We start from the raw sequence: 10,802 nt of genomic DNA on the forward strand, positions 1-10,802 counted from the left end.
CATTTTCCTGCGTCCCGTGGGAATTGTTTTTGCATACCGGGCTAAAACATGCCTTTCAAAAAGGAATGATAATTTCCTGAGATGACCAAAACAAACTCTTCAGCTTTATTATAAAAGTATCTATAAATCCCTCACATGATTTTTCATGAAACATACATTGTTAGGTAGGTATACAAGAAAAAATGCAATTGATGTCAGTCACGAAATCAAAGTACATAAGCAAACAGATGGAGAAACATTCACAGTTTAAGTGTTGGGCAATCATAATAATATGGCATTGTTTCCTCTGAGTTCACACGACCCGTGTCTTTGTTTACAAATACACAAACATACATACATACATACACAATATTGTGCCACAACAGAATAAGAAACTTTGTACACAAGATACCTCATGATTCATTCATTGTAATACCAAAAAACGTTGACAGATGTCTCAAAGAACCCAAACGCCTCGTTATTTCACTCGTAACTGATCGTTTTGGTCACGCTCACCGTACGAATTGAACCTACAAGATAGCGCCTGACCTACCTGCATTATGGCATCTCTGCTCATCTTTCTCTACTCCGTAGATTTAATAGTTACTAGAACTACTTGTAGCTAAGCAACAGTCGAAAGGGTCAATCCGTCATAAGGTTAAGCAACGGGGATGGATGGGTTACCTACCTACCTAACATGATGAGTTCCTCCGTGTTTTTGGAGGCATGTTAAATTGGTAGGTCACAACTATCATTTGAAAATCTTTGGCAGTCGTTACGTGTAGTGAGAAGCCAGAAAGTCTGACGACCAGTCTCTCCAAGGAGTATCAACTTGCCTGGGTTGAGGAGGTCAGACAGGCAGTCGCTGGTAGGTAGTCAGCTGCATGCATATAGATTTACTCGACTGGAAATTGTGGAATCAACCCTAAGTTTATATAATCTGTGGTAAAACTCTAAGGAGATGATGGCATTTTAGCTAGGTCACCACGCTTAATTAACTCAAAATCATTACCCTCCTTCTTCAGTCGAGTAAATAGTCATTAGAACAAAGGTACTCGAGTTTGGCTTAATTCGATAACGCATATCTATGTGGGTGAAACCTTATGTGAAAGTTTTCACACTCGGTCACCTAATTTCTTATCTACACGTTAAAACTATTTACTGTTTATTTATAGTTTAAAGTGGTTTTAAGTGCCTCTTAGTATCGATAAATATTATCGACAATAACAAACAACACTATCAATTGCTTTATTTAGTTATCAATAAAAGTGAAAGGATATTTTTAATCAAGGGATTAAAAAATGCTGCGGGATTGTTCGACAGACTACATAAAGGGTTCCAAAAGAAACAAAGCAGATTTTGGTCAGTAACAGTCTCATACTCCCTCCTACTGCACCACAACGGGGGTCAACTGATGATTTCTGATCTCCAAAAAAAGTTGGGAGACTGTTCACACATGTGGGACAGAGATTTTGACATCAACTTTTCCGTTGGTCTCTACGTTAGGTTAAATACATTTTGAACAGATATTTTCATTGAAATTAACACTTAACAGTGTACGTACGTACATAGTAAATCGGGCTAGGCTGTAATACCAAGCTTAATCTTAATGCAATCAGCCGTCGGGATTCTCCCCGCCGGAGAAAAGGTCCCTAGTCTGGTTTGACGACAAAAATATTTCTTGAAATGCTAGCCTTTTGGATAAAAACGATAAACTTATACCTACATTGCAGTATTTTATACTTGCTTTTTTAATATGTTAAAGGTATGACTTTAAAGTATGTTCGGATTTTCAAGCGGTTTTCACAGAGCCTTGCAACTAATTTTAGCAACTACATAAGTACTAAAAACCTACTACTACATAGGTAACTATGTAATACATACTACATACGTTTTGCAATGACTCAAAAAAAAAACGTTTGCAAATTGTATTTTTCATTACGTTACTTCAAAACATAAACTTCCACCCAGAGACATATTGGACATTAAAATTAAATATTTCCTAGGCTGGTACAAATGACCCTACTTAAACACTAATAGGTAAGTTGGTGCGATCCACAACGACGGTTTCTGATAGTAGCCTTGTGACGATCCGTTATTAGTTATTTGTGTCACCAAGTAATTGCAGCTTGAAACGATAGCTTCTTGCAGATGCAATCTTATAATCATGAAGCCATTTGCTACTTAAGTAAAGGAAAACAATCTTGATACTTTTTACACAAATATGTGATAAAAATGGTGTCCTAGCTAGATGATTACCGACTACGGCGGCTGTTCTCTTATGAGGAGATCAGAACGCTGCGCAGGACATATTATAGTGCACAAGCATTTGCGTAGACACAGTGCACTCACTATTCCTTCACTCTCATAGCGCGATGAGACGACAATCCGACACAACCGGGGAGAGATACACAAATAAACTACTGCTTAATATAATAGTTCAGTTGAATAAGTTACGGTTTTTTTTTTACTTTTTATATTAATAGTCTTATCTAGATTGTTTATCTTTAGTTAAATACCTAACCAAAACGAGTATAGCTAGCCAAGCCAAGTTAAAACAAAAGGTTGAATGGACTGTGTGAAAAAAGATGTTATGGCTAGAAAGGATGTTATTTGTGAGATGACGTCAAGTAGAGAAGAATAGAAAAAGTATTTTCCTACACCGACCTCATATTATTATAATATGTTGGGATAGGGCAGGGGAAAGCAGTCATAGAAAACAGTGGTTGTAAGAAAACTGACGTTTTTGCTGCCAATGAACTTGGGTTTTAGAGATCCATTATAAAGTGTTGGGTTGCGTTGCAGTCTGCAGCTGCAGTCTGTCTTCAACTGTCTTGGACTGCTACTTTTAGCCTCCCAGTTTGAAGTGAATACTTCTTCTTTTTCTTCTTATATAGTGAGTGCAGGCTTAATCACCTGACAAGCCCTGACGTCATAAATTTCTCATATCCAATCTCAGATCTTCCGACATACATGGGATTTTAATAACGACTGCTTCTTAGTACCTGCTAGTAGCATACGGGGACGCCACGGAAAACCCCGCAAAGCGATTTCAGCCAGAATCAGGGCCCCGATTCTCCTAAGTTAATAATGTCAAAATCGAATAGAAATCGAATCGCAATATGATCGTAATAGCAGTTTTAACCATATCGGGCATTCTGCTACTAATAAAAGACCAATCGTATTCGATTGGTGTGCGATTGGTCTGCTGTTTTGATGATTTTGGTCTATATATACGGTAGTTTGCTGTACAATCATTTTGCAATCGTAAATCATTTGCAGACAAAATGATTCATTATTGAATGACAGAAAAGGATAAAAACGTTTATTTCAAAGAAAAAATAGCGGAATGCCACATACGCTTCAATCGTAATCGAGTCGGGATTGGATCTCAGTCGAATCGAGTCGAACGTCAATCGAAGGTCGCTTAAGTAAAATTAGGAGAATCGGGCCCCAGGAATCGTCTACAAGAAGGCGTCTACTAGATCAACGAGTCAGTTTTTAGAGTACTGCCTTATCCACATCTATTCGTTCATCTCGTCATGTCCAGTTATGGCATTTAAATCTGTCTGACTGATTGATGTAGGCAAGGGGCGAAAGTAGCGGATTTGACTGTCCTTATTAAAACCAGTTTTGCAATACAGTTTCTTCTTATATGTATTTATTTATTTTCAAAAAGATTTGATCACATAAATTGAAGATAGATTGAAGACATAAATAGAAACTTATGGCCTCAATCAGACAAAAAGATATTTATCATGCGATTTCTCTGGTATTCCTTATTTGTTACATTTAAATATATCTCTGTACTTATTCCGCCTTAACCGGTTCAGCCGTTTACGATAAAACCGTAACAGAGAGCAATACAAACAACCGTTATTTTCGCATTTTGTAACTTAAGTAAGGATGTAAACACACTACTTACATTAAATAAACAAGTTTTGAATATGTAGATCTTAAAATAAGCATACATGTCATATGTCATTGTAGAAAGTTTTTAGAGTAGGTACCCGCAAACTGCAGACTAACAGTCGGCCGATAGTTGGGTAACTTTTTAAAAGACTGTCTTGATTCCAATCAAAGTTTTCATTCGTTCTGATACCGGCTTAATACCTGATCTTTGTAACGTGCGTACTACCATTCATCTTCATACTGATTTACGAGCCCAAACAAACTATCGGCCGACTAAAAGTTTGTAGTATGCGAGTATTGATTATTCTAACTGTTGAACAAGTTAGTTAACTAAGTATTACTTTGTGACGTAATATTTTGCGTAACTGCTACCTCCAAGGTCCTCAAGGTTCACACTTTCTATACTTATGAGTCACTAGATAAACCGTGGTTAGTAAATAAACTACATAACAAGATTAGGTCAATAGCCTTTAGTTTACTTGGTCAATATTTGAGCATGTGTTTGTGTGAAATTCTAACAGCTGTTTGTACTAAACTTATATATAAAAAAAAATAAAGAAACCGTATTTGAAGGTGACACGACCGGTCTAGCCAGCCGAATTATCACAGAGAGTCCAGTCTAGTCTATCTGCGTACCAAAGTTCATTTTAATCAGTGAAGTAGTTTTGGCGTGAAAACCGAACCAGACAGAACTTTCGCATCCCTTCTAATATTATAAATGTCTGTCTATCTGTTACGCTTTTACATCTAAATCACTGATCTGATTTTAAAACAATTTGGTACACAGATAGAGTTGACCTTGAGAAAGAACATAGGATAGTTTTTATCCCGGACCTTTGAAGAATTCTCTTGGAAACGCGATATAACCGAACTCTACGCGGTTGAAGCCGCGGGCGGAAGCTAGTTTATAATAATCAGTACGTTTCACAGTCTTTGTAAGGATTCCAGGGTGCCATCGTCGACTGAATTTAAAAGCCATCGTCATCATCAGGGATTCTTTACAAACATAGGTACATTGCGGCTTTATTAAGCCAAAAAAACATTATCGAGCTAAAGCTAGGCTTAAGTCGAAAATAAGTATTGGACCTTGGACCTTCAGAACATCCAATATGATAAAAAAGTGAATGTAATTTTGATTGATCTACCGTGAACTCTGAACTGTAAAATTACACCTGAGCCGAGGTTCAAGAATCAAGGCCAACATCTCCAGATCTCACTTCTGACTTGCAGTTTTAATATTAAATCTTAATCTTTGATTTTATAACGATCTAAACACGGACTAATGAAAGATAACCAGAGATGCCACAATTCAAGTGGGTCAGGCGCCTTCATCATCATCATCTCAGCCATAGGACGTCCACTGCTGAACGCAGGCCTCCCCCTTTGATCTCCACAGATACCTGTTGGAGGCGACCTGCATCCAGCGTCTTCCGGCGACCTTTATAAGGTCTTCTGTCCACCTCGTTGGTGGACCGGCGCCTTCTTTTAGTTCAAATTCATACGGTGAGCATGACCAAAACGATCAGTTACGAATGAACTATGGTGTTCGGGTTCTTTGAGATGTGTCACAACGGTTTTTGGTATGTCAAAAAAAGCTCGGGTCCAAAGAAGGCGCATAAGGCCGTGCTACTTTCTCAGGAGATTTTCCGTTGTGGCAGCTCCGCTAGTCATTTTGTTCTCCATGGCCCTAAGTCATTTCAGCGTGATTCCATAAAGTTATGGACATGTTGAGTCCAAAGGTAGCATTAGTTAGCGCACAAAGGTTGGAGCGCAAAAAAATTTCGCGAACATTTTAAAACGATTGTACGTAGTTTTTTACTGTTTGCTAGAGGGAGTACCTAGATCAGAAGCAGCATCAATTTTGTAATGTTAAGTACATATAGATAAAAGAAATGTTTTTTGCAAAGTTATTGAAGATAAGTACTGTCACTGTTTTGCCATACTTACGTACATAGAAAGATAAGCAAGAAGAAAACGTTGATAATCTAATTTCAGATTGATCGACCGCCTACCGACAAACTTCTGATAAATGTCACTGACAGTTATTGAGTAATCTATCAATATAAAAGATTCGGATAAATCTGGTTATAACCAGAAGTTGTCTAATGATTGATAGGTAGAAATATCTTTCAGGATTAATCGATGCCGCCTTTCAAATCTTACAAGTCGAAACTTACTCGAATATTAAGATTTCATAAGTATCTAACACAAAGCTGAGTTTGTTTGAAGGCGCTTATCTCAGGAACTAATAGTCCGGTTTGAAAAATTGTTTCATTGTTAGATAGCTCATCTATCAACGATGACTATGAACTACTCTTTATCCGGATGCGCGAAGTAGTTTCCACTGTGGAACAGCGGGAAACAACGAAAGAATTTACACAAAAGATCTGCCAAAAAATACGGAACTCTTTTCTCAAACAACGGAAGCGGATATTTCTCCCGTCACTACTGACAGTTATAAGACAATGAACTACTTATTATATTCAGCATTGAACTTGGCACCATTCGGATCCTGTTGGAGCTCAGCTGTTCACTTGGAAATTGGCTCAAACGATTTTATCCGGCGGGAGGAAACTCGGCGTCCGTATTTTTAGCACCTCTACATTAGTTTTGGAAATTTTATAACTAGGTAGGTACATATCTATACTATTTGAAGATCTCGTGGCAAACTTAAATCGCACAGTTTGATTACCTTTAAGGTAAACTAATGCTGGGCGCGTTCGATCTGTGGATGGGTGAGCATCTCACCGATTTCCTTTTAGATTCAGACGTGACTTAGTGGTTCATTTGAATATTTTGGCTTGCAACGTTCGTTACAGGTAGTCGGAATAAGCATGATACCCAGTCATTCCAAAGGGTGACGGTTAGCCGAGTAACTGGGTTGAGGAGGTCTGGGCCCCGATTCTCCTAATTTTACTTAAGCGCCATTCGATTGACGTTCGACTCGATTCGACTGATATCCAATCCCGAGTCGATTACGATTGAAGCGTATGTGGCATTCCGCTATTTTTTCTTTGAAAGAAACGTTTTTATCCTTTTCTGTCATTCAATAATGAATCATTTTGTCTGCAAATGATTTACGATTGCAAAATGATTGTACAGCAAACTACCGTATAGACCAAAATCATCAAAATAGCAGACCAATCGCACACCAATCAAATGTCAATCGAATTCGATTGGTCTTTTATTAGTAGCAGAATGCCCGATATGGTTAAAACTGCTATTACGATCATATTGCGATTCGATTTTGACATTATTAACTTAGGAGAATCGGGGCCCTGATAGAAAACCACTCCATATACCTAAGCCGAAGCCGAACGAACCCAACATCATTTGGGAAAACGCAGATGATAAACATAATTTACAATAAAACAATCTGATAATGATGAACACTTACCAAAACACATAGAGGTGTTATGTGATTTTGGTATGACAGAGAAAATTGGGATTGCGCATTCCAACCCAATCTTCATCTTCACTTTAGCCGTTCAGTCCATAAATGGCGTGATTAGTTTGCAGGAACCATTCGCTAATATCAAGTGTACCAGCACGTTTACCACCTACGTGTATTTTAAAATAGCTGCAGTGATAACCGTGGTAAATGCAATCATGTATGTACTGTACATGTAGCTTTGTTTTGAAGAGAAAACATGAATCTACTAAGTGTCTTTTCAATTCCAAGTTATCTAGATTTGGAAAGCAGCTTGTTCCAATTATATAATTTCCAGACTTCGGTTACTCTCAGTTACCCCTATTTTCCGGGAGAATCGCCTCCACAACCAGTCAAAAGTGGATGTCCTTTCGCAGGCTCTTTTAGTACTTACCAAATTATATTGTAATTGGTACGGTAGCTTCAGAGTGAAAGCGCAAAAGAGTTACTTCCACATTTAGAATATTAGTAAGAATAGATTTATATTATTAAATGAGAAATAGAGTGTTCTTTTAAGTATCTGTGGCCCCCCACATTTTCTCCTCAACCACTTGTGGTCTTTGCACGCATTTTGCAGGCTAGCGGTAATGACTTGCAATGATTTGTAACGGGACCAACTACAGTTGGATGTTTTCTTAAACATTAACTATGTAAACTATATGAGAAAATTATCTTAAAATTGAGTATATTTATTTACTCAGATATGAATTACTTTGATTCATAAAGTAGTTCGTTTGTAGAGTAATATTTGTCTTGCATAACATTACAAAATTCTACTGCAGTGATAAGTCTTGCAATAGTAATAGTTAGTACCTACCTAGTTGGCCTTTCATACCAACAGTTAGTGATTTCCTAATACATAATTATTATGTTATATAGCTGTACGTACTTTCAAGGGTTTTTAAAACGCCATGCACTATAAAACCCAAGTGCACAGACAACATAAACGTTGGTTATCTTAAAACCACTGTTTATTATGAATGTTGAAGATCAGTTTTCAAAAATAAACAGTTCTTTTAAGAAAACTGTCTTCTACAATTCTACATAGTCGGTAAACTTGGGGAATGTTTAAAACCCAACAAGGAAACAACGGGACAAGCCATTTAGGCCAATCTCAAGAGGATCAATCCAAATATATTAAATGGCACAAATAACCTAGGTTTAGGTACACGTGAAGTTAATTAATGAATCATTTCACATATTCTAGAATATCGGTTAAGTCAAAAACAAGTACAATTATTTCAGTGTTTGTTTAAGATTAAAAGGACGATGACGCAAAGACGTAAGTATGTATTATAAAATGACAAACAAATAAAAACTGTGTCATAAAGTAATTAGCTCAAACACCTTTTGCACCGAATAAATGTTTTTGTGAGGATATGTGATAGTTTCTGGCAGCGGTTTCACCTGTGTTCGAAATGCGTGGGAACTAAAGAATGTTCAAAATTGGATCAGTAGTTTTTGAGCCTAACGCGTTCAAACCAAGAAACAAACTTTTTAGACAGTCGATTATTATTTCACCTACTTTAATAACTCCTAAGATATCTTTTTTATAATTGGTGTACCTAATTAAGAGTACCTATAAAATATTTATCTATCTATCTAGCTAGCTAGATAATTCATTTTAAAGTTCGAAAAGTTTCATAAACAAAGGCAATTTATTTACGCCATTGAATTCAAGCAGTTACGAAGCCTGTTTCATGTAATTTTCATCTGACAACTATTCACATAGTTTTTCGTACAAAAGGTTATGTTTAAATTACTGTAAAAACATGGTGTAAATTGAAATAATTACCTACTAAATAGCTTGTAAGTAGCATGACATTGTATGTAAAGAATGAACAAAAAATACGTTCACACTACAAGTTTTAATGGCAAATAAATTGTCACGTACAGTCAACTTCAAAAGTAGCTGAACATATCAATTTTCAAAACTGCTTACCACTCTATAGTCGATAAATTACCAGAATATTCATCAACTTTTTTAAGTTTAACATTTTAAGTAATTTTTGGCCTTTGTATTAGCCGTATATCTTAAATTATTCAAACAGTAGTAATTTAAAAAGAATAAGCTGGTATCCCCAGAGAGAGCGGGGGAAAGGAGGCGCGAAGGCGGCCATTCGAACAGGCATGGCGGTTGTGATGTTGTTGTGAAAAATAATTGATTTGCTCGCTTAATAAAAGTGTGATTGTGTGTAGAACTTTGTAAGTGTTTTTTAATATTTGTATTGGTAAGTAATTATGATCATGTAGGTTTTTAGACACATTAGAAATTTTAGATTTTTTCGGCCACACTGGACGTTGACCGCAATTTTGACAGCTGTAATTTTGTATTGACTGAGTACACAATATACACAATAATTACGGTGAGTCACACCATTTAACCTATTATTAGCTATATAACTATAGCTATTTTCAGCTGTCAAATCGCCGATTTGATCAATGGGCGGCAGTTTTACGGCTGTTTATGGTTTGGTCATTGTTAAGTATATGTTTGTACTTAAACGGTGCAACTAACTCTAAGTAAAATGAACATTGAATTTGTGTATAGGCGAAAATAAGTGTGACAATTTGTATGTATTGTTTGCCTTCAAACTACCATGAAACTACTACTTGCAATCATTAACCGATATAAAGTATATTGCACTATCGAACAATTTCAGGTAAAGTACCTAGAATTAAAATATTCCACCATTATGTACCGTTAATGTGAAACTAATGATTAACATAACTTGCGCCAAAGAAAAGCAATTCGTTTTATTCTTAACGATAAGAGATTGAGGTGCAACTATGCAACAAATGATTTAAATATTTGCAACTCTTTCACGCAAAAATTGATCGATTTATTCTGATGGAGCTTAATGTAGTAAGTAATCTGAATATCACTAACATAGTATAAAACAGAGTCGCTTTCTCTGTCCCTATATCTCTGTTATGCTTCAATCTTTAAAACTATGCAACGGATTTTGTTTCAAACTCGAAACTCAAACTCAAAATCGTTTATTCAAATTAGGCTGATAAATCAGCACTTTTCGAACGTCAAACACAAAAGACAGTTCCCAAAACGCCCGACCTTCACCACTTCCTATGTGTTTTTGCTGGGAAGAAGGAGTGGCGCAACAAACTCCCCAGCAACTGTTTTTTTTTAAACGGTTTTATTTAGCTCACCCTGTTTGTTTTATTATTTATTCTTGGGTCAAATTTAGAAATTGAAATTTCAGTGCCTTCCTGTTGTCAGATTGATCTGAAATTTGGTACACACCTTTATTTCCGATGACAATACAATATAGTAATATCAATAACATTGCAAATCCAAGATGGCCGCCGGTACAAAATGGCGGATAACGTAGGTTTTATCAATCCCGTCAATGAGGGTATCAAATGAAAGTGCTCAACCAGTAGAATACAATGTACTATATAAAATTCAAATCCAAGATGGCGGCCTCTACAAAATGGCGGATAACTTAGGTTTTATCAATCC

Source organism: Helicoverpa armigera, chromosome 26, assembly GCF_030705265.1.
Source record: "Helicoverpa armigera isolate CAAS_96S chromosome 26, ASM3070526v1, whole genome shotgun sequence".
NCBI lineage: Eukaryota > Metazoa > Arthropoda > Insecta > Lepidoptera > Noctuidae > Helicoverpa > Helicoverpa armigera.